We start from the raw sequence: 23,543 nt of genomic DNA on the forward strand, positions 1-23,543 counted from the left end.
CGTTGTATAATTTGTTTTTGCTTGTTTTTTTGTATGCGACTGCGTACTTTAAGGTATTTGTTATTGTTATTTGAACAAAGATGCTTTTATGTTGTTGCTGTTCATTTATGTAGGTTTCATTTTTCATAAGTGGAACTTGTTGAACTGTCGCGCACGCTTTTTAGGTGCATACATACATACATACGTACATACATTGACTTTTGTACGAGGTTTATGTGCCCTGCACAAGAAATATATTTTCTTCTCAATTCCTTAACTTTTTGCTGCTTCCTGCGAGGTATTTATGCTTTGCTGAATTAACTGCAGTGCTTGTGAAAATAGAATAAGTGTGTATGTGTGTGTGTGTGTTTAGCTTTTTTTTACTTTTTCTGTTCCTTTAATATTTTATTTTTATATTTATTTTTTATTTTTCTTTTCATTTTTATTTTATTTTTATTTTATTTTTTTATTTATTCTTATTTAACTGCAAGCCATACATTAATGCTGATCCTTCCGCCGTCTTCTCTTAATTTTTTATTTTTCCTGCTCTGCTATGCTGTTTGTATGCCATGGAAAGGCGTCGCCGTTACGCTGGGTTTGGTTAAAGTTTGGGTTGGAACTTTAATTTTTTAAATGGCAACCGACAAGGTGGGTGTTATTCTTATTCATGAGTTTGTTGTGTGCCTGCGCAGTCAAGCTGAAAGTGATTTTTGTTCTATTACTCCTTATCCGTGAAAAATCGGATCGCAATCTGAAGCTGACAGCGTGAAGAACAGACGGTTGTGGCAACAAATACGAATGAATTGTGATTGCTCCAGAGAGATGAAGGATAAGCTTTGATTTGTGTGAACACTTTTGTAAATTTAAAATTTCAAATTGTTGAAAACTTGAAAACAAGCTCATATCTCTGCTGTACAAAATTAAAGATGAAGTTCTTATAGTCAATGCTTTGTGAAACAACATCAAGATGGCCCACCATAAATTAGAAGAGGAGTGTCGCCAAACACCTAACTAAGCATGCATACGTACAGTGGTGGGCATAATTGAGTGCATGCTTTTTTTTATTTTTGCAATGTTTTTTGAGTTCGAATTTTTTTGTTATTTTTTTGTTAATATTGTTCATTCTTTAGCCAAAACTATATAAATCGAACTTTATAAACTGTTGAAGTTATTTCTGGCAACACTATGCGTGTCATCTGTTATTACTCATCATCTGTTTTTTATTCTTATTCTTCTTGTTTCTGTGACCGCATTAATATCGTCTTTTGTAAATCTTTAAATAAAATTAATCAAATATTTCAACTGCAATCTCAACATAAACAATTTTGATAAATTCAAAAATTTGCATATAAAGTTTGAATTGCTTAATTTAAACCTTTTAATCATTTCGGGTATGCAGTGGCATAGTTTATAAAATTTTATTAATTTAATATTTGGATTTTTAATAATTTTTTTTAACGATTTTTTGTAATTTATTCCACATTAAAACAAATTTTTTGTGGAAGAGACTAAGCAAGCTTGTTTGCAAAAAAAAAAAAAAAAACTTCAAAAGAATGATATTTTTTATATGAAAAAGGCGCAAGAGTGTCACCAGAAAAATTATTTATAAAGAAACAAAATTAGACGCTTAAGGCCCTCGCTTCATTTGAAATGGTATTTTTGGGTGCTCCTTTAAAAGCGTATAAAAGGAAATGAAACAAGATTTTTTTATTTTTGTTTTTAGTGTTTTATTTTCTGATCTACTATTAAAAACTAAACATTTTTTTTTGGCCATACAAGGTTCGTTCAAAAAGTTGTCAGCATTCAAAACCTGACAAAGTCAGGATTGCACACTAGCTCATCACTTGCTGAGATGACACGAGGCCCAACTTTTCAGGCGCAGATCCGCTCATTTTTCGGTAAAACCGTATCCAGGGTTCTCTGCTCATTAGCTAGGAGTTTCTCTCTATGCCGCTGTGACTGGGAACGTAAATGAGTCTAATATCGAAGTATTCGGATGCAATCGAGAAAAAAGCCAGACATACCCCGACTAATTTTGAACGCACAATGAGCCCATGACCTTATTGCAGCTTGGCTGTCGGAGTAGATATTTACATATTTTACGGCAATTACAGAAGTAAGGAAACCCTTCCTTAATTGCTGCTACCTCCGCTTGGAAAACATTACAGTGGTCCGGAAGCCTAAATTTGAGATTGATGGGGAGCTCCACACAGAATACTCCGTACTCCCCCCTCTTCGTCCAGCTTCGAGCCATCCGTAAACTTGTTTGCCATGCCCTGCTCCACGGAGGGATTATGAATGGAAAAAGTTCCGGTCGGATCTAGCGAGGGTGTACAATGATCGAGCAACATAGGGATGAACTCAAAGTTTATAAGAATACTAGATTGTTCGTAGCTTAAGTCTAAAATCAGTTTTTCCTGCAATGTCCACGGTTGCCACATTCAGCATACCATTGTGTGGTCCAAAGCGCCCCACTGATTCCAATGATGGGGCAGAGCCTTAGACCCTCTCCTCTCTCCTTCTTAACTGATGCTGTCCTTTCCTGCGAGTTTCACCAGACAAGGACTCCGTACAGAAAAATTGGCTTTATAATTGATTTGATTTTGATTACCTACAAGATTATACTAAAAAAAAAACAAATTCAGTCCAAAAATATTTCTGTTTTGTATTATCATTCTAAGTTCTCCAGTTCATAAAACAACACCCGATACAAGGCGGCACAAAATTAATCACCCTATCGGAAGATTTGTAATTTCTCGAAAAGGTGGCGTGTGTCAAACATATTTGAATCAGACAGTTGCGGTATACAGACGAGCAATGGAGCGCGTAAAAGTCAAAATAAAGATTGCCATCACTCAAAATCAAGTTCTTTATTTATTAAAAAATTATTCATAAACCAATTTGGATAATTAATTTTGCTCAAACTGATGATATAAGTCTGTTCGTACGTCCGTCCATTCCAGCGCGCGATAACTGTAGCAAAAATTGATATGTTTCAATGAGACATGGTATACAAATAACTCCTTGTTCACGGTACTTGAGGCGAATGACCTTTGGAACAAAAAAAAAAAAAAAAATGCCCGTCGAGACAAAAATAACGATAATCGCACTTTAAAATTCGACTGTAAATGTCGAGGATACGACGAAAGATATAAATAGGTGACCACTACATACAGCCGAAAAAAGAATTCGAAATTGTCTTCGCAACGAAATAGTTTCTTTGTCAAAGGTACATACTTTTTAGCAAGTTTTAACTTACTGACATTGAGGTTGTGTAGTAGGAACTGAGTTTTGCGGAAAAATTTAAAAACGCAATCCGCATATTCGGCCAAATGATTTAAACTTAGAGGAATAAGGTGCCCTGTTTTTTTTTATAGGATGGTTCGGTCTATTGTGCACATAATAGCACTCGTATGTCCAGTAAAGAACATTTTTTACACTGTCAGTCTTATTATCTAATAAGTAGCCTTTCGATCTCTGACCACTATGATTAATTTTTTAAAGCGAAAGCGCGCTGCGGAACAAGCGATGGCTTTCTGAACTTTCTTCTTGCATTTGTCTACATAATATTTGCTGCTTTTATATTTACTTCTTCTATGCCATTGGTAATGCCCTGGTTCGAAGCTGTGGGTATGAAACACCAAATGATAGACAAATTTACTTCTTCTAGCGATCACCGCTCAGTAAGCAACGCCAAGCCGCTGAGTATATGTACATATATCTGTAAGGTCTTTCTTTCTTTCTCAAAGAAAACCATCTGCCATTCGGAGGCGGCGTAAAACTGTATATATCTTCTGCAGTAGGACAACATACCTCAAATATTGGAACTGTATACAGTCACTCATATCTTATTTGATATAGATGCGAGTTTTTTGTAAAGTGTTCTATATTTCATAATATTTTGCGAAAACGGAAGAACAGAGTCTGCAGATATATTTATTTTATTTTATTTTATTTCATTTTTCAACATAAAATATAAGAAAAGTGTTCACCCATTTTATTGTTGTTGTTGTTGTTTTTTACACAACATACATAGAATTCACGCCAGCTTAAATGATGCAACTTAAGGTAAAGCAACTATTTATTTCTATGTTTTGAAATTTTAAGGTATTTAGTACTTTGTTGGGCATCCTTTATTATCAATTACAGCTTGAATTCCAAGTGGCATGAAGTCAACCGATTTTTTGCGTATTCTGGACTAATTTGGTTACACTCTTCAAATATCGTCGTTTCAAGATCAGATTTGTTATGGATGGCACATTTTCTTATATTTGCCTTCAAAACATCAAAAGCATTGAAGCATAAAATGAATTAAAAAAGTACGGCGCACGATGTGTGAATGAGCGTACGGTTTGTGTGAATGCAAAGTGAGGTCTCAGAAAGCACAAGGTGCCTATCGACGGGAGGTACAACACATAAAAAACTAAAAACGGGCAGAAGGGAAAAATTGATAAAAAACGCTTGCAATTACTTTGTATTCATAGATAAATGCAGGGTATATTCCCGTTTTACAAATGTTTTATTATTAGCACAAATGTGTAGGTGCAGGCACACGAGTGTACACACTGTATGAATTGAATTGAATTAACTTCAATATTTACTCGTACGAATGGTCCCCCATCCAAGTACTAACCGCGCCCGACGCAGCTTAATTTCGCTGATCGGACGAGAACCGATGGTCGTTGATGACTCGTACGAATGGGTTGTTGGGTGTAAATGGCTGGAAAGTACACTACCCAGAATAGTTGAATATTGTACAATTTTAAGATAATAATTTATATGCAGAAGCAGCAGCAGAGATAAAAAACTGCAAACTTTATAAAGCTACACATGTATGAAAGTATGTATGTGCACAGATACCTATACTCATAAACAAAAACAATGACAAATACAATACAAAAACTTGATAGCTCAAATTAATAGCTCAAAGCGAATTGTTACTGCTGTGACTTTGTGACGTGTTGACGCAGCGCGTCGTTCAACGATCCAAAAACCGGTGTTTATGATTTGATTACTAATCGCGACGAAAAGTACCATTGCCATTGCCAAAGTCGCTAACAACAACAAACGAGGCAACGTTGCTTTGGTTGAGCAGTGAGTACAAATTAGTCAGTTAAACGGTCACAGGCACACCAAAGGCAGCGAGCGATGCAAGCGCACATGTGTGAGTACACATATATATTCTTACATACCTACATACATATAGGCGTGTGTTCATACATATGAAGGAGCGCAAATATTATTTTTTAATATATAATTAATAAAAAGGAAAAAAAAACAAAAAAAATAAAACCAGCAATTGTGTAGCTAAGAATAACAACAACAAAAGAACTTGGTAGAAATTATTTATAATTCTGTTTTTTCATATACTACATATCGCAATATACCTTATTGATCATGCAGAACAGCGCACTTTGACGCTTAAATGCAATAAACATTAAATATATAGAAAAATATGGGAAATGGAATTTCCAAAAAAAAAAACATGTTTTATGCCTTAGGATTGGCTTTGGTCACCGATACACAGGAAATGAAAGCAAATACAAATGACAACAAAAGCAAAGTAGCGTCAAATTTAAATTGAGGTTAAATTCACTGCCATTGTCTCCTGTTGAACTGTGGCGACATTTGTTGTTGTTGTTAGGTATTGTAATTTATGCCTTGTTGGTTCTTACAAATTTGCGTCAGGTCTTCACAGCTCTTTTGCTGGCGGTTGTGGCTTTCACTGGGCATGCCAGTATTTTGTTTTGATTCCTATTGTTTGTTGCAATCACTTAGAGCTAAAGTATGCGCATATTGGTGGCGACAAATGCCTTTTTGGACATAGCCAGAAATACAAAAATATGTATAATAAAACTAACACGAAAAAAGGAACCTAAAAATGTGAATACAAAAACAAAAACAATATATATAAATCTGTTATTGTTGCCTATAATTTGGTGCAGTAGCTGGCAAAATCCGTTTCTAGACGTGTGAGTGGGGCTGGAAATAGAAATGGTAGCGCGCTGTAAAATTCTTTTTCGGCTACTGTGCCACTTTTGCTACAAAAGGGATTCGCTACTGCTGCCACATTGCCTATTTATATACACAAGTAGGTTCTAATGGGTTTTATATGTATGTAGACGAGTATGTATTGGTTTGGTGGAAAAGAAATCCATTAAAATAGAAAGGGCAGATATTTGGTAGGTATGAGAAATGATTTTTTTTTTAAATTCATACAAGTACATGCCACATTTTAAGAATCCTTACATGTAGAAATTTGAAAGCACTTTTATTAGTACAAACATACACTACATACATGCACACAGCGCGTCATATTGCAAGGTTTTGACTGTTTATTTATTTTACATAATTTTTTTTTTAACTTTTACAAAAATATAAAATAAAAATTATATACATCAGGGTTTCAAACTTTGTGCAAAATTAAAAAAAAATTAAGAGCAATACATTCACAGCATTTTTATATTTCCTTTTATTTTAGAACGATTTGTTTGCTGTTTGGCAAAGGGTAAGTATTCATTCGATAGAACTCTCTCTGCTCTACAAAACTATGTTCATTGTATTTTGGAGTTATTTAATTTCTTATTTATTTTGAGGCTTAGAAATGGAGCGAAAGGGGGGCAAAAATCAACATTTTCGACATCTGCTCTTCTTTGCTTTTCAGCGAGGTCAAAAAGCTGCCAAAGCAGTCCGGGACATTTACGACGTGTATGGAGAAGGTGTTATAGGCGAGTCTACATCACGGAAATGGTTTGCAAAGTTCAAAAATGGCGACTTTGACATCGATGGCACGTCCCGCAGCGGAAGCGATCTTCTGAATTCGATGATGGACGTCTCAAATCACTTTTGAAGAAGAACGGTCGCCAAACCAGTGAATCTGGTCGTGAATTGGTGGAAAAAATGAACTGCGTTAATAAAACGATTCTCAATCACCTTCATTCAATGAGATTTACCGAAAAATTGGAAATCCGGAAGGCTGAGTGCCTCACGAGCTCAACGAAAAAAGTAAAGAAAGTCGCTTTCTCAGCATCTCGCCTGCCCTCGAGCAACACGCGGTTATGACAGCATCTTTTGTGCCGAATCCTCACGGGAGATGAGAAATGGTGCCTATACACAAACAAAGTAGTGGGTGGCTCCAGGAGATACGCCAAAGCCGACATTCAAGCCGGATCTTCATCCAAGGAAGAATGTGATGTGTTTGGTGGAACTGGGAGGGCATGGTATACTGGGAGATGCTCGAAAAGAATGTGACGGTCAGCAAAGAGCTCTAGATTTTCCAGTGAGTGAGGCTATTCGACTGAAAAATCCATTAGGTCAAACCATACTCTTTCCCGACAACACCAGGTCACATGTTGCACAAGTCGTCAAAGCCGCACTTCAAGAGCTCGAACGGGAGGTCCTTCAGCATCCGCGGTCTTCTCCGGAGCTTGCACGGGCCGATTACTATCTTCTCCACTCCCTGTAAAACTATATGAAGGGATTTACCTTCGATAACAAAGAGGTAACTAAAACCTGGCTCAACAACTTCTTTGACACCAGACCAGGCGATTTGTGGAGGAACGGCACCAACAAATTGGTCGAGATGTGGGAAGAGGTTGTAAAAAGCAACGGCGAATATAGGTATAAGTGATTAACTTATTGATACTATTACTGTTTTTTGTTTAAATAAAAATCTACGATAAAAACGCTACGAATTTATTCCCCATATTATTTATAAAGAAGAAATGAAATATTGGTTAAGTTGCTTGAACTTTTTTTGTCGAAATTGTCGAATTTTCATAAATTTAGTACAAAATGTGAAACTTTCATTTTAATGCTATTTGTAGTAGAATGAAGCATTTTTTTTATAGAGAATTCATGAAAATTAAAAAAAAAAATAAAAGAATAGTAGCCGAAACTGATCAGAATGTTGTGGAAATATAGTTTTTTCGCGCACTGTACGTTTTAGCGAAAAACAAATGGTGAGAGTCATAAACTAATTACAGAAAAAAGAATATAGCACAGAAGAAAAATTGTGGCTATTTGACAAAAAAATTTCTTTAGAAAAATTCAGAATATTCAAGGCGTAATTATTTTATTTTCGTTTCCTAATTTGTTCATTCTACTGGCTTTTCGTTAGCACTTTAAGTGCCATTTGTGGTTTCTAAACTAAAATTCACTTTTTACATCTATCCAAAAAACGATATTTTATTTAATTGTAGTAAGCGCAAGTAAATTAAATATTTTTGTTTTTTTTTTCTTTGTGTTTTTTTCTTATGTTTTTTTTATTGTATCAAGTGGCCAAGTGCATTGATGATCCGCGTCATTTTCCGAAGTTTAAAATTTTACGTAAAAGGTATTTAAAGATATGAACACATTTTTTTATAGAAATTATATTTCTTGAAAACGTATAAATAAAAGTGTATACATTGTGAAGGCACAAACATTTATTTTACTTCTTTTGATAACTCTTTAAAATTTGGTGAATAATTGGCGGCAGCGCTTCTCAGTAGTTAATATAGAACGGTGTTTGGTGTTCCCCAATTTTAGAAATAAAAAATGAAATAATTATTTAGAAACGTACGTTCTTCCGAATTTTGAAATAATTGGACAAATAATTCTGTAATTGACGTCACCGTACATTACCACTTCCAGTTTCCAAGTGGAGGTTCACGCCTTAGAGCTGTGTGCCAGAGAGTGTCTACGGAGAGGCACGCGCGCTGCTAATATTAACATTCTCTCTGACAGTCAAGCAGCTCTAAAATCGCTGGATAGCTTCTCATTCCAATCAAGGTTGGTCTGGGAATGTTTTAAAATCCTCAACACACTAGCAACAAGAAACTTTGTTACCTTGATGTGGGTTCCGGGACATGAGGTGCATGAAGGGAATGAAATTGCGGACACTTTAGCGAAAAAGTGGCCAAAGACCCCCTTCATAGGTCTTGAAAATTTCGGCGGGGTAAACAACAGCTTCAAAAGTTCCTTTCTGCGTGAGCAGGAACAACGAGGCCTAATCGCTTACGAGAGCCCAATTGGGCATGCGGCAATCGAAAAGACTCATAGATCCGGAACAGATAAAGGCAGAAGCAATCCTTAACCTAAGCAGGACATACATACAACTTTACACTGAAGTACTAACAGGATACTGTAAACTTAATTATGACATGAAAGAGATGGGTGCGATAGGAAACGATTCTTGTAAACTCTGCAAAGATACACAAGAAACAGCAGAACACGTTCTATGCGACTGCCCAGCAGTGGCACGACGCAGACTAAATTACCTGGGAAATGGGGCTATAAATCCAAACTTCCTAGTAAAAATTAAGCCTACAGCAGTTTTAGGATTTATTAATAGCCTAAAGCTGTACGAGTGGGCTACATGGCTGCACAATAAATTTATCAGGTCGCAGTGCACAAATAGCCAATCAATAATAATACATTTTAATTATAAAGCTTAAGTGAAGTAAAAAAAAAAAAATATGTATACCATTTTTCACTGTAAATATAGCAACCAATTCTGACGTTGAAGATGAATGTTACCCTACCTTTCTGAAACTTGTTCGGGAAATTGAAATGTAAAGAAACTGCGAACGACCTTCGACTTTTGTGGTACATAAAATGACAATAATTTTTTGGAATTATCGGCCTCCACGTAGAAAAAAGCGTACTAAAAAAAAGCTTACTAAAATAGAGCGCGCTCGGTAATTTGTCAATTTTTTATTTCGTTGACGTTGCTAGGCTTTTTCTTCCATACAAAAAAATGCAAGCATGCACTTTGTGTGGGGGAAAATGCGTGACATCTTGGCGAAAAAAAGTCAAAAATCAACGAAATTTTGTAGTCACTTGAAATTTGCACTTTATTCGACTAAAATTTAATGGGCTATAAAACTGCATACTCAGAAATATTCTGGTTGAAAAGTTCTCTCATGAAAAGTTCGTCAAAGTGCTTTGATGAAAGTTTGAAAATTTTTGTTAATAATTTTTTTTTGTTTTTGTTGAAGTATGAGTTGTGTTTTTATAATCCTGCAACGAATTGTAAATAAGAAGGAAGACTCTGTTACACTAAAACTCAATAGGCTAGAAAATTGCTTAACCTGAAAAATACCAAAAATTCTGGTTAAAAAGTTTAGAATTATTATGAAAATTTGAAAATTTAAAAATGTTTTTTTATTTTTTTTTTTATTTTTTTTAATGGTTTTTGTTGTAATATGAACTACATTAAAAAAAAGGTTGTGTTTTTATATTCCTGCAGCGGGTTGCATGTGAGAAGAAAGCACTTTGTTACATTGAATTGCATACCCAGAAAAGTTTCAAAGTTGTGGATGAAATGTTGAGAGTTTTGAGAAAAGTTTGAAAATTTATTAACATTTTTTGTTAATATTTTTTTTTTTTTTGAATTTTATAGCTTTTGTTGTATGAATTATATTAAAAAAAAGTTCTGTTATTATAATCCTGGAATCCGGGTGTATCTGAGAAGAAATCACTTTGTTACACTAAAATTCAATGAGAAATACCGAAAAGTCTGGTTAAAAAGTTGAGAGTTTTTATGCATAACCAGAAAAACTTCAAAGTTGTGGTTAAAAAGTTGAGAGTTTTGAGGAAAGTTTGAAAATTTTTTTAAATTTTTGGTAATATTTTTATTTTTTTATTTTGCATTTTATAGTTTTTGTTGTAGTATGAACTTTATTAAAGAAGTTAATGTTTCTATAATCCTGCAACGGGCTGTATTTGGGTAGAAAGCACCTTGTTACATTAAAATAATACGCAAAAATTCGGATTAAAAAGTTGAGAGTTTTTATGAAAGTTTGAAAATTATTATAAACAATTTTTTTTTACTTATAATTTATTTTTAAATTTTTTGTTGTATGGTTTTTGTTGTACACCCAGATCTTAACTGCTCATTGATATCTAATGGAAGTCAGAATTTACATAATAAAATACCTTCCTGCTGATACCAATATTACAAATTGCTATTAAGAATTGAACTCAAAACTATGTTCTCTGCACAATTTAAAGAAAAAACTTAATTATTAGCTCACTTTCGCTGATCCATAGGGAGAAATGAGAGAAAAAGTGTTTTCGAATAGCAGTCGCCGTGGCCGAATGGGTTGGTGCGTGACTATAATTCGGAATTCACAGAGAGAACGTTGGTTCGAATCTCGGTGAAACAGCAAAATTAAGAAAATCGTTTTTCTAATAGCGGCCGCCCTTCGACAGGCAATGGTAAACCTCCGAGTGTATTTCTGCCTTGAAAAAGCTCCTCATAGAAAACCATTTCCCAGAGTCTTCTTAAAACTGTAGGCCCCTCCATTTGTGAAACACCATCAAGACGCACCTCACAAATCAGGAGGAGGAGTTCAGAGAAACACCTAACAGAAGTGTACGCGCCAATTATTTATTTTTGTTTTTTTTTATGGAGAAAGAACTATTTTCAGACGCCTCACTTACATTTGATTTATAATTAAGAAAACGCAAGACTTGATTATGAGCTTCACTGCAGTGTTGAATTTTACTTTAAAAACAATTTTTTTTTGCATTCAGAAGAAGTAATTTCTTAGCCTTAATTCATTATTTGTGTGTTGCCTATTATTCTTAATTTTTATGGAACTTACGTTGTTTAAAATTATTTCTTTATCTGGTTCAGCTTCAGCTTATTAAAATGCAATTTTTCTCCCACAGCAAAACACACTTCACCTTAACACTCTTGTACTTTATATTCTTTATTGCTTTCACACTTTCCAAACAAATTTCATAATATTGCAGATGAATAATAAATTCCACTTTCTTTGGTTTACAAAACGGTTGCGCTCACTGCGAAGGTGTAAAACATAATATCCACAGCCGAAAATGTGTGACGAATCGCCAATGCGACAGCGTAGTGGATTAATCAGCGACAAATGGCCCACAACTGTCAGTGGGCGAGTAGTTGCCAGTTGCCAATTGTCATGCGACACAAAACACTTTCACAAAATTACGAAATTTTATGAACGTAATTTCTCTGCGGTTTCTTAAATTATTTTCTTTTTTATTTCACTTTATTTCTGCGCCAAATTGCAGTGATATACATATGTAAGTATGTATGTGCTTATGTAAGTGTGAATATTAGTACACAAATTTCATTTTCAGCAATAAATATGTAAGAAATTTCTCAGGTAATTTGTATCACCGTTAACATCAAGACAACAAAAAAAAAGAAGAAAATTTTCTTCGCTTCAGTTGTTACTTTAAGCAATTGAAAGCGTTAAGTGCTGTGTTGCTTGCTGCTTCGTACAATAACCAACACACTCACAAACACACGGACAGCTATTTCAACTGGCACTCTAGAAATTCACGTTAACTAAATGCGGTAAAGCGTTAAGTTCCGTTTGGAGAAGACGCGCACACGCGATGCCTCGAACGCAACGAACGTTACAATAATGAAATGAATTCTTAGCCGAAAGTGCCGTAGAACTGTCCTACTCAACGGCGTCGTAGTCGTTGTTGAAGCTGACGACGAAGCTTCGTCGTCGGCACAATCATCGCCATCGGTGCTTACGTCGTCACGTTCCCCACCACAGTCGTTTTACTTACTGCTATGGGGCATGTTGTTGTCGTTTGTGTAAAGAATTAAAAACTACTAAGTAAATGCGGGAAAGAACGCGCAAATGGCTAAAGAGCTCAGTTAGAGGCCAAGATTGGTGACTAAATAACAATGAAAGCGATGATGGGGACAACGACGACGACGACGATGACGCCGACAGCAATGACGAAAACGATGAGAATGATATGTTCGCAGCATGGAGCAGCAGCACAACCGAAAGTCGCCACGAATTGTTTGGAGTGCCGTGCGCGTGTAATGAAAAATGCTGACTAAATGTTGTCAAACAGCGGAGCTGCTGCGAGTTGATAGTGATCGATAAAGCGCAGCGTATGCTAACAGAGAGAGAGCGCTAGAGAGAGAGAGAGAGAGTGAAATTTGTAACATACTACGTTTAGTGTTAGTAACAGCACTCTATTAGAAATGTTAGCGCAGTGCTAGTGTTAATAACAGCGCTGTATTAATAATGCCTGCTGCTGATGCCAGTGAATGTTAATGAATTGTAATCAAAGTAAACTATACAATTTTACCAAACTTTTCTGGCTAGGAATTGTAGCACAAATAGAAAATTGTTGAAGAAGAAGAAAAATATTGTCCAATAGTACTTAAACCTGCATAAAATATACGCCACAAAAACTACACGAACCATCTCGTCGACTATAGAGTTTGTGCCATGAACTAATTATACGTAAATATTTTAAATATCCAATTAACTCAATTTGCTATGAGCTTTTATTTTATCACATGAAATATGATGAGCCCCTCACCAGCGTGTTGAAATCCCTTATTTTGCGAGTTGAAAGTCTGAAATCCCTTAAGCGAATCTTCAATTTAGTATACGAAAAATACTCATTCAACATTTATGCCTTTTCTTTTCATTAACATTTTCTCCTGATGCCAATAGAATATTGTTGATATTAAGCTTGTTCCAAAGTTACCCAATTTACACTAACAAATTGGTTAATAGAAAGCGAACGTTTGAGTGCTTTCTTCTTCATCTTCCACAAAATAGCCGAATTCGAAAACGAAGACAATTCTGAGCAAGTAGCTAAGAACAAGCAAGCACTCTTCTAAGGCAGTGAGAATTGCAATTACCGCATACGAATCTTTGAAATTGGAGGCAATCATTAATTAAAAGATAAAATAAAAAGTAATAAAGAAAACAAAAAATAAAATAAACCACGTATCGAGCTTTGATTTGCATACAGTGGGTGACACGAAAAATCGTACAACTGCTTTTTTGCGATGTTTAAAGTTTTTTTTATATTACTAACATAAAAAAAAAAATAAATAAATAAAAATATAAAAAGTACAGTTGGTGACACTAAAAATCGTACAACTGCTATTTTGCGATGCTTAAATTTTTGTTACCATTTTTTTATTACTAGCATCAAAAAAAGAAAAATAAATAAAAATATAAAAAGTACAGTTGGTGACACTAAAAATCATACAACTGCTATTTTGCGATGTTTAAATTTTGTACCCTTTTTTTATTATTAAAATCAAAAAAAAAAATAAAGAAATATAAATATAAAAAGTACAGTTGGGGACACTAAAAATGGTAAAACTGCTATTTTTCAATGTAAAATTTTTTTAACCTTTTTTTTATTTTATATAAAAAAGAGAAACACATAAAAATATAAAAAATACAGTGGATGACACTAAAAATCCTACAACTGCTACTTTGCAATGTTTAAATTTGTTTACCTTTACTAAGCTCCCAACAAGATTTATGCTATTTTGCTTTTCGCTGTTTTTGGTATTATATTTTTTTAAGGTCGTATTTCTCACTGAGGTCCCTCGATTTGTGGAACAACATCAAGACGCACACCACAAATAGTAGGAGGAGCTCGGCCAAACAGTCAAAAAGGGTGTAAGCACCAGTTTTAAGGTAAAAAAAAATATACTAAATTTATAATTAATAAAAGAAATTTATAAATGTAATAAATATTCAAAAATTTCAATAAGCAATTTTTTTTTCAATAAAAAATCTATCGCAACAAATGTAGGGATTTTACTTAACTCAATTAAGGCTCTAGTAATAGGAGCATTTCGAGCAAAAAGCGATTTTGAGAGACCAACATTAGAAGGACTCCGAGCTACGAAGAGCTCTCGCCGAAATATTAAAGAAAATCCTCTAAAGAAGCACTGAACAGTGAACAGCACCACTAATCAAAACAGAAATGAAGGACAAAGATAAGATTATTCAGCTGTTATGCAATGATCTTAAGTCAATCAATAAGCAACGCGCTTCATAAATAGGGAGTAAAGCAGTATGGCAGTAGAGCTTTTCTTACTATCCACCGCTGTTGGTGAGATAAACTATTATACTTGCCGTTTTTCGTTTGAAATATTATGTTTTAAAGCTTCTTGTTGAAACTTTCGCCGTACTGATGTACTTATTTTAGGTTGGCTTAAGCAAGACAGCGCATTGAGCTAATGAAACTATTTTATTTATTTGCTTATATTTATTTGCCTAAAATATACCTAATTAAAAATGGTTATTTTACATACGTAAGGCAACTAGCAGCAGATAATGTCGCCACAAATGCAACTACTCCTAATTCTCTTTTTACACGATAGATACGATCCCAAAAGATTTGTCTAAAAAGAGAATTAGGTGGAAACAATATTGAAAAATCTTTTCAGGGTCCACCTAAGAATTTATTTCGTGCTTACTAAGTCTCAAAGACTTTTCCTTAGACTAATTTGAACGCTTCGTACATACGTCGAAAACTTTTCTCCTTTCCTCCTTGACTATCTAGCCTCTTTACAGGCTTTAAACACAGTAGGTTTTTAGCCTGAGTGTTTTAGGAGCCACCAAATCTCTTCAATTTCTATTTTTAATTTCACATGCGTCAATAAATCTCACTCCACTTGCTCTATGAGATTAAAAAAATTCATAAAATATTGAAAATCGTGTCAAAATGAAACAATTCGTGCAAAACACCCTTTTTTTCTTTTTCACTCGTGTTAAATCAAATTCGTGTAAAATGAGAAAAAAAATAAAAAATAAAGAAAAGAAGAACATTTTTCCATTTTTTTTTACTTATTTTATATTATAATTTAATTTAATTTATAATTTAATTTTAGCACTCTGTTTGAATTATTTCCCATACATAATATTTGTAAGCAAATGTATAAATAAATTAATCGCTTTCAGCTGTGAAATTACTCTTACTCCTGCTGTTATTACTATTCCAACTAGCATTCTGGCTACTAACAGCGATATTCAATTAGCGCTGCTGTTACTGTAACAGCTGCACATAATTCTCTTAACAATAATTGCATATGCGCTGCTACTGACAGACTTTAACGGGCTGCCTTTAACAGACTGCCTTAAACAGACCGCCTTTAACAGACTGCCTTTAACAGGATGCCTTTAACAGGCTGCCTTGAACAGACCGCCTCTAAAAGGCTCCCTTTAACAGACTGCGTTTAACAAACGGTCTTTAACTGACTGCCTTTAACAGACTGCCTTTAACAGACCACCTTTACAAGACTGCCTTTACCGGACTGCCTTTACCGGACTGCCTTAAACAAACTGCCTTTAACAGACCGCCTTTAACAAACTGCCTTTAACTGACTGCCTTTACCAGACTGCCTTTACCAGACTGCCTTTAACAGACTGCCATTACCAGGCTGCCTTTAACATACCGCCTTTAACATACTACCATTAACAGACCGCCTTTACCAGACTATCTTTAACAGAGCGCCTTTAACAGACCGCCTTTACCAGACTGCCTTTTCTCCGTCAGAACTTGTTATTTGCTATTGATTTTGCTTTTGCCAACTGCTGTTGCTGCCTGTTATTCGATATTTTCTGCTGCTCTTGTCCATTTTTTCATCTATTTCTTTCTTCGAGATTTTTTGCGTTTGCTGGTATTTTCTTCGCCGTATTACACTCAGATTTTCGACGTTTATTTTGTTGTCTCCCGTGATCGCTTGGTTTGTTTTGGCTCTAATTTCTAAGCAAATACAAATACATGTTTTGGGCCGATACTTTGGTGACTTTGCAGTAGTTGATTTGTTTGAAATAGTCTGCTGCTGGCGAAACAAGGTTTTTTTTTGTGTGGTATTTGAGATGGAGTTTATGGTAGCTTTTTAACATATGTCCATAGTGCTTGTATGTGGGCATATGTACATACATATGTGTGTTTGTATTTTGTTCTTAGCGTTCGTTTTATTTACATTTTTCTAAGCGATTGCTGATAGAGCTGATTTAATGACTTTTCTTTGGAAGTGAATTTTATGGTCTCTGTTTTGCTTTGCTTTAATTCTACGTCGCTTCTTGCATTGAAAAACAGCCTTTAGAGTTGCTTATTGTTCGTTCTCGTACTAGATGTTGATGGCTGTGATGATGATGATGACGCTGACGATGACATTAGATATAAATATTTATTTAGAATAGAAAATGTGTTTATTCAAATAATTGAATGCTGTTAGAGTCACACAATGTCAACACATGGACGTCATAAGAGTTGAAGAATCTATCCAAATTAATGCATAGCTAAGCCACTATAGTAGGTATATATATTTATATTTTAATTTTATGTAAATTTTTTTTTTTTCAAAGTTCTACGCTTTATCATTGTTTTTTCAGCTCCACTGTTATAATTTAACACATCTTTAGGCAAATGCGTACAGAAGTTTTTAGATTTCAACTGACCATATTGGGAGTCCAACTGTATTCATATTATGCATGTGTGCGTGTCACTTGGGTTGTTTGTTTTCTTAATTTTGTTTAATTTTGTGGTTAGATCAGACGATTATATAAATTTGTAGAAGGGTGATTATCAGCGCGCTGGTAATTGAAGTGTTTGCTTGTCCTTTGTAAAATGGGTAACTACACTTTTTATGACGCTCAGCAGATTGAATTTTATTACGATTACTTTTATAACTGAAACAGTTAGACTGTAGAAGTGGCGAGATGAATAACAAAAGACTTAAGCAACGAACTTGATGGCTCAAGCAGCTGAACATTATTGGGCTGTAGATTGACAGATGATGGCAAAAATAGATTATTAAGCAACCATTAAAAATAGCGGTAACATTGAGACCGTAAAGTTTGTAGTAAAATATATTCCCAGCGTAAATTTTGTAGCATTACAACAACAACAAAAAATGTTATGCTGTAGATTATTTCTCAACAGAACTTAAACTATTTCGACACGCCCAACCTATATGAACATACATATCGGTACATACATACTAGGTTCTTTAATAAGTTTGGCTGTTTGATAAGAAGAGCTCTTTACTATTCACTATAGTCTGAAGTGAGAATGTGGAAGGGCTGCAAAATACGCTTCCACAGCTGTTGTCAGCTCATCAGTTGCTGAAAAACGCTTTCCATGCGTGAATTCTTTTTTAGGTCCGGAAGCAGATGGAAGTCGCTAGGGGCCGAATCTGGTGATTAAGCTGAGTGCTCCAACAAGTGGAAATTTAATTCATGGATATTAGCCATAGTCAAAATACTCTGCTGTAAAATGAAAATCCTGATGAAAAAAAAAAAGTTTTTCTTTTGCATACTCTATCTTTTTTCACATGAATGGCTTCCTTTAGCTGGTCTAAAAGGTTACAATATTATTCAGAATGTATTATTTTACCAGTTTACAGTAATTCACAAACAAAATTCCTGTCGCATCCCACAGAACTGAAACTAACAACTTCTTGGCCAATTTCTGGACACGAACGCGTTTGGGTGCCGAAGAATCGGGTTCACACCCCTCCTTTTGTTTTTTTTTGTCCTTGTTCACTCTCCTCTCGAGCGCATAGGGCCTCGACAAGACTCTTTCAACGTACACGGTTCTGTGCTGTTGTTTTCGCACCGTCTCATGAGCTGTCTGTATTTTTTCTACGGTTTTCATTTGATTCCTTTTATTTTTTTACGATTTACAATTCGATTTCTTGTATTTTTTCTACGATTTTCAATTCGATTTCTTGTATTTTTTCGTACGATTTTCAATTCGATTTCTTGTATTTTTTTCTACGATATTCAATTCGATTTCTTGTATTTTTTCTACGATTTTCAATTCGATTTCTTGCATTTTTTCTACGATTTTCAATTCGTTTGCTTGTATTTTTTCTACGATTTTCAATTCGATTTCTTGCATTTTTTCTACGATATTCAATTCGATTTCTTGTATTTTTTCTACGATTCTCAATTCTATTTCCTGCATTTGTTCTACGATTTTCAATTCTATTTCTTGCATTTTTTCCACGATTTTCAATTCGATTTCTTGTATTTTTTTTCTACGATTTTCAATTCGATTTCTTGCATTTTTTCTACGATTTTCAATTCGATTTCTTGTATTTTTCTACGATTTTCAATTCGATTTCTTGTATTTTTTCTACGATTCTCAATTCTATTTCCTGCATTTGTTCTACGATTTTCAATTCTATTTCTTGCATTTTTTCCACGATTTTCAATTCGATTTCTTCTATTTTTTTTCTACGATTTTCAATTCGATTTCTTGCATTTTTTCTACGATTTTCAATTCGATTTCTTGTATTTTTCTACGATTTTCAATTCGATTTCTTGTATTTTTCTACGATTTTTAATTCGATTTCTTGTATTTTTTCTACGATATTCAATTCGATTTCTTGTATTTTTTCTACTAATATATTTTCAATTCGATTTCTTGCATTTTTTCTACGATTTTCAATTCGATTTCTTGTATTTTTTCTACGATTTTTAATTCGATTTCTTGTATTTTTTCTACGATATTCAATTCGATTTCTTGTATTTTTTCTACGATTTTCAATTCGATTTCTTGTATTTTTTGTACGATTTTCAATTCGATTTCTTGTATTTTTTTCTACGATTTTCAATTCGATTTCTTGTATTTTTTCTACGATTTTCAATTCGATTTCTTGCATTTTTTCTACGATTTTCAATTCGATTTCTTGACGTGAATTGTCTTCAAGGCTTGTAAGGCTGCGCTTAAATTCAGTAACCCATCTTTCTACTGTACTAATTGAGGGCGAAAGACCCTTCTACACTTTCAACATTCCTTCATAAATTTACCCTGCTTTTAAAGCTTCCAAAATTAAAAATTCAATCACTGCAGGTTACATAATTTTTTTCATTGTAGAAAATACTTTGACACACCGATACTAAATGGCTTGTAAGCAAAGAATAAAGTGACAGATTGAAATGAAACTTCACATACGTCCATATGAAGAGTGACCAACATCATAAAAAAAAAACAAAAAATAATAATAAAATAATCTAGTAGCAACGCTATCTCTTATCGAACCGCAAATCTCATTGAACAACCTAGTATATCTGCAGGTACATGTGCATATACATTTTGCGATATTCTGTAAAGTAGGCAATATTAAAAGAAAACATGAAATTGGGTCGCATCAGGCGTTGCCAATTTGATTATTTATGCCTCATAAAAAAACAAAAAAGCACTAAATCATTTTAATTGCTAATAATTCGTAACGTTTAAAGGGTTTTCACAAAGCTACTAGTCAATATTCTTTATTTCATCATGATAACAAAAGTTCAACGAACTATCCGCTGTTGACCAACATGGAAACATCAATCAAATTTCAGATGTGAATTTCAATTCGCGGCACAACACGAATCCACACATACCTATGCAAGCATGTATGTACGTATGTATGCATGTGAGTGTAACCAAAACACATTAATTTCTCGCTAACGGTTTGGCACGCTCACGCGTACACACGCACGCATGTGTCCAGCTACGAACGCAAGCCAATATATTTAGTGTGGCATATGTCCCGAACGCCATAATCCCCACTTTCTTTATCTTAACCAAAAATTTTTTTTTTGTACTTTGGTTGGCCCTTTTGTGCAGTCGCGCACAAAGGCCAAATCCACAAGTGGCTGGTATGAAGATGCAAGCAGCAATCAATCAACGCCGGAATTAAGAAGTGCATGCGAGTTGCCTTATTTGTACGCATTAATGTGAGTGTGTGTGCGTAAAAACCCCAAATTTAGACCAAAAGTCGAAGAAAAATACCAGGAAAAGCATATGACAAAGCACTTATGCCATATATGGCGACATGCAAGCAATTTAAAACTACCGCTACGCTAAATACGTATACATGTATGTATGTGTGTATGTATGTGAGTGCAATTCAAGTATTGCTTCCACTCTTCAGCTGGCTGTGCGCTTATGAGCTCTGCAAGGCGCATTTGCATAAGCGCTAACGGACAGGAAATTATTTACGTGCAAACGCACAAATTTTCTGCCAAACTACCATAAAAAGGTGCTTTCCACAAAACAAAAAATCGAAAAAAAATTCTTAATATTTTTCATAAATACAAAATTTGGACGCCCTTCAGCACCACCAGCACTTCAAAAGTCTTTGATATGGTGCGCTATTAACCAAATACTGAAAACTGCTGAGATAACAGAAAAACTTTGAAGAATGAAAAGAGACATGACATGACATAGAAAGGCGCGCATAATGCGCTATGCGTATACGTGTGTGTGTGTATGTGTATGTGTCCATACTACCTACATGTCCCCTTGTATGCATTGTATGCTTAAATATCTGAACTTTTGTGTCTACATGCCATTATAACTGTACTGGCGGCGACGTGCAACTGTTGCAGGCAAACTGCTTAATAATTCATTCTTTGTGTTTTTGTTTTTGTTTTGGTTATTGTCACTGTTGTGCAGTACTCATAATAATGGTGGTATTAAGTGTGTGTGTGTGTGTGTGTGTGAGTGGATTAAAGTACGTGCGTGGGATTGGCATTTAAAGTTAAAGGTAAACTTGCATAATTGTTTAAAGAACTTTTCTTCGGAATTGAATTACAACGTTGCGTAGATGCGCGGCTTTCAGAAAAGTTATGCCGAATGTGAATACTTAATGAAATGGCTTTGTATGTATTGTGCGCCCAAAGTTATAATTTAAATTTTTATTATTGAAACCTACTACGAAGCTGTAGATGTTGACTTTTCTTCAGCCGATGGCCTTCTCAGATAGAGCTTACAATTAAAAAACAGAAAAAAATACAAAATAGAAAAAAAAAATTTTTGAAAAAAAATTAAAAAAAAAGAAATAAATAGAAAAATAAAAAATTTAGAAAAAACAGAAAAAATACAAAATAGAAAAATAAAAAAGAATATAGAAAAAAATATAACCAATAAAAAATTTAGAAACAAATAAAAAATATAAAAAATAGAAATAAATAGAAAAATAACAAATAAAAGTTTAGAAAAAACAAAAAAAAAAATACAAAATAGGTAAATAAAAAAAAAACTTTTAAAAAAATGTAAAACAAAATTTGAAATAAATAAAATAAAGTAAAAAAATGAGAAATAAATAGAAAAATAAAAAATTTAGAAAAAAATACAAAATAGAAAAATAAAAAAAAAGTAGAAAAAATATAAAAACAAAAATTTAGAAATTAATAAAAAAAATATAAAAAAACTAGAAATAAATAGAAAAATAAAAACTAAAAATTTAGAAAAAAACAGAAAAGAATACGAAATAAAAAAAATAAAAAAAACATAAAAAAAACTTAGAAAAAAATGTAAAAAACATTTTTGAAAGAAATAAAAAAAATAAAAAAATTATAAATAAACAGAAAAATCAAAACTAAAAATTTAGAAAAAAATACGAAATAAAAAAAATTAGCAAAAAATATAAAAAAAATTGTGAAATAAATAAAAAAAGGCGTGAAATGGAAAGTTATGTTGAAGAGCATTGAGCATAGGTTTCTCAAAACAGGCGACCCTAGACGCAGGGTGAGTAAGTGTCCTTCTTAGGACGCCGTCTTGGCCTTCTACCTCGAAGCAATGCGGAAGCAGTCCCGGGGTGGAGGGAAAAATCCAAGAGAAGAGGAGTGATATTTTTAGTGGAATCACCACACACGTAGTAGCGACGGTTACTATATGGTGCGAAGGCATTTGTTACCCAACCTCACCGCCAAAAACAAAAAAAAAACTTTCCTACGACTACCTTAACGGCGCATGAGACCACCTAGTAGCGCGTACTAAGTAGCAGTAATATTTTCTTTTCTTTCAGCAAAAATAAACCGTCTAACACAGAACCAGTGTGAAAAGCGTTCTACAGAGGTGAACAATCGTCACTTCGGTGAACCTCACCGCACAAAAGTAGACATTTGAAAGCGCTGTGTGTGGTAGAGAGAGAACACAGCACCCTCACCTTAGAATCAAGGAAAGACAGAAAAATGAGTTTTGATAAATTATTGTTAGTTTGCAGGAAAACACGCCACCATAAATAATAAATCATATACACAAACTTATGCGGAGATAGTGAGATATGACTCGGTTGATGACACCTAACCCTTTCAAATAATTACACGATAACACCAAAAGAAAGAAAAGCAATATACGCTGTTCCTGGACTTTACTTTAACTCCTTCGGAACTCGTTAAAATTAAAACTGAAAAAAAACTGCTATTTTATCAACATCCTGCCAATATTTCCCCGCACACATACACACACACACTCTTATAATTAGTACACTAAAGGCACACCATTTTATTGCCCGCATTTATGTGTGTATGTGTAAGCGAAAACATCTGGCCGTGCGTGCTGCTCATTCTAAATTACTCACACAAAGCACCACTGCCCAGCTACTTGTTGGACTTTTTCCATTTGTTGCGTAAAAGTCGTTGCGGCGCTGTTTTTTTGAACTTTGCGAGTCGCAGGCAAGTGGAAGTCTGCGCTGCGCAAGGCACCAGTTTCGAAGTATTTTTTCTCAAGTCAAAAAGAAATTCTTGCTCGTCCTCGAGTTACGTTTGTCTTATCTGATTTTATTACTTATCGATGCGTGTTGCGCATTCAAAAGGTTTCTTGTGCACAACCACAATTTCCGTCACACTTTTTTCCAAATATTTTTTGAGCGCTCGCTTTTTTATACCCATCCGCACTTGAGGTTTGGGGTGTTTATTATAATTTTGTTTACTTGATGGTTGTTTGCTATAGAGCGATTCCATGTGGCATAATTCAAGTATTTTGTAATTGGTATTTTCTCTTTTGTTGAAAATTGG

General features: G+C 34.2%; 1 protein-coding gene across 1 annotated transcript in view; it reads right to left on the reverse strand.

Annotated features, from left to right (window-relative positions):
- LOC129245285 (uncharacterized) overlaps positions 1-12,420 on the reverse strand; it is a 59,024-nt gene extending 46,604 nt beyond the window's left edge. Inside the window, exon 1 of the mRNA XM_054883367.1 lies at positions 11,571-12,420. The gene's annotated coding sequence lies outside the window, so the exon portion shown is untranslated. The remainder of the gene's footprint in view (positions 1-11,570) is intronic.
- Positions 12,421-23,543: the final 11,123 nt, after the last annotated feature.

This window comes from Anastrepha obliqua, chromosome 4, assembly GCF_027943255.1.
Source record: "Anastrepha obliqua isolate idAnaObli1 chromosome 4, idAnaObli1_1.0, whole genome shotgun sequence".
Taxonomy (NCBI): Eukaryota; Metazoa; Arthropoda; class Insecta; order Diptera; family Tephritidae; genus Anastrepha; species Anastrepha obliqua.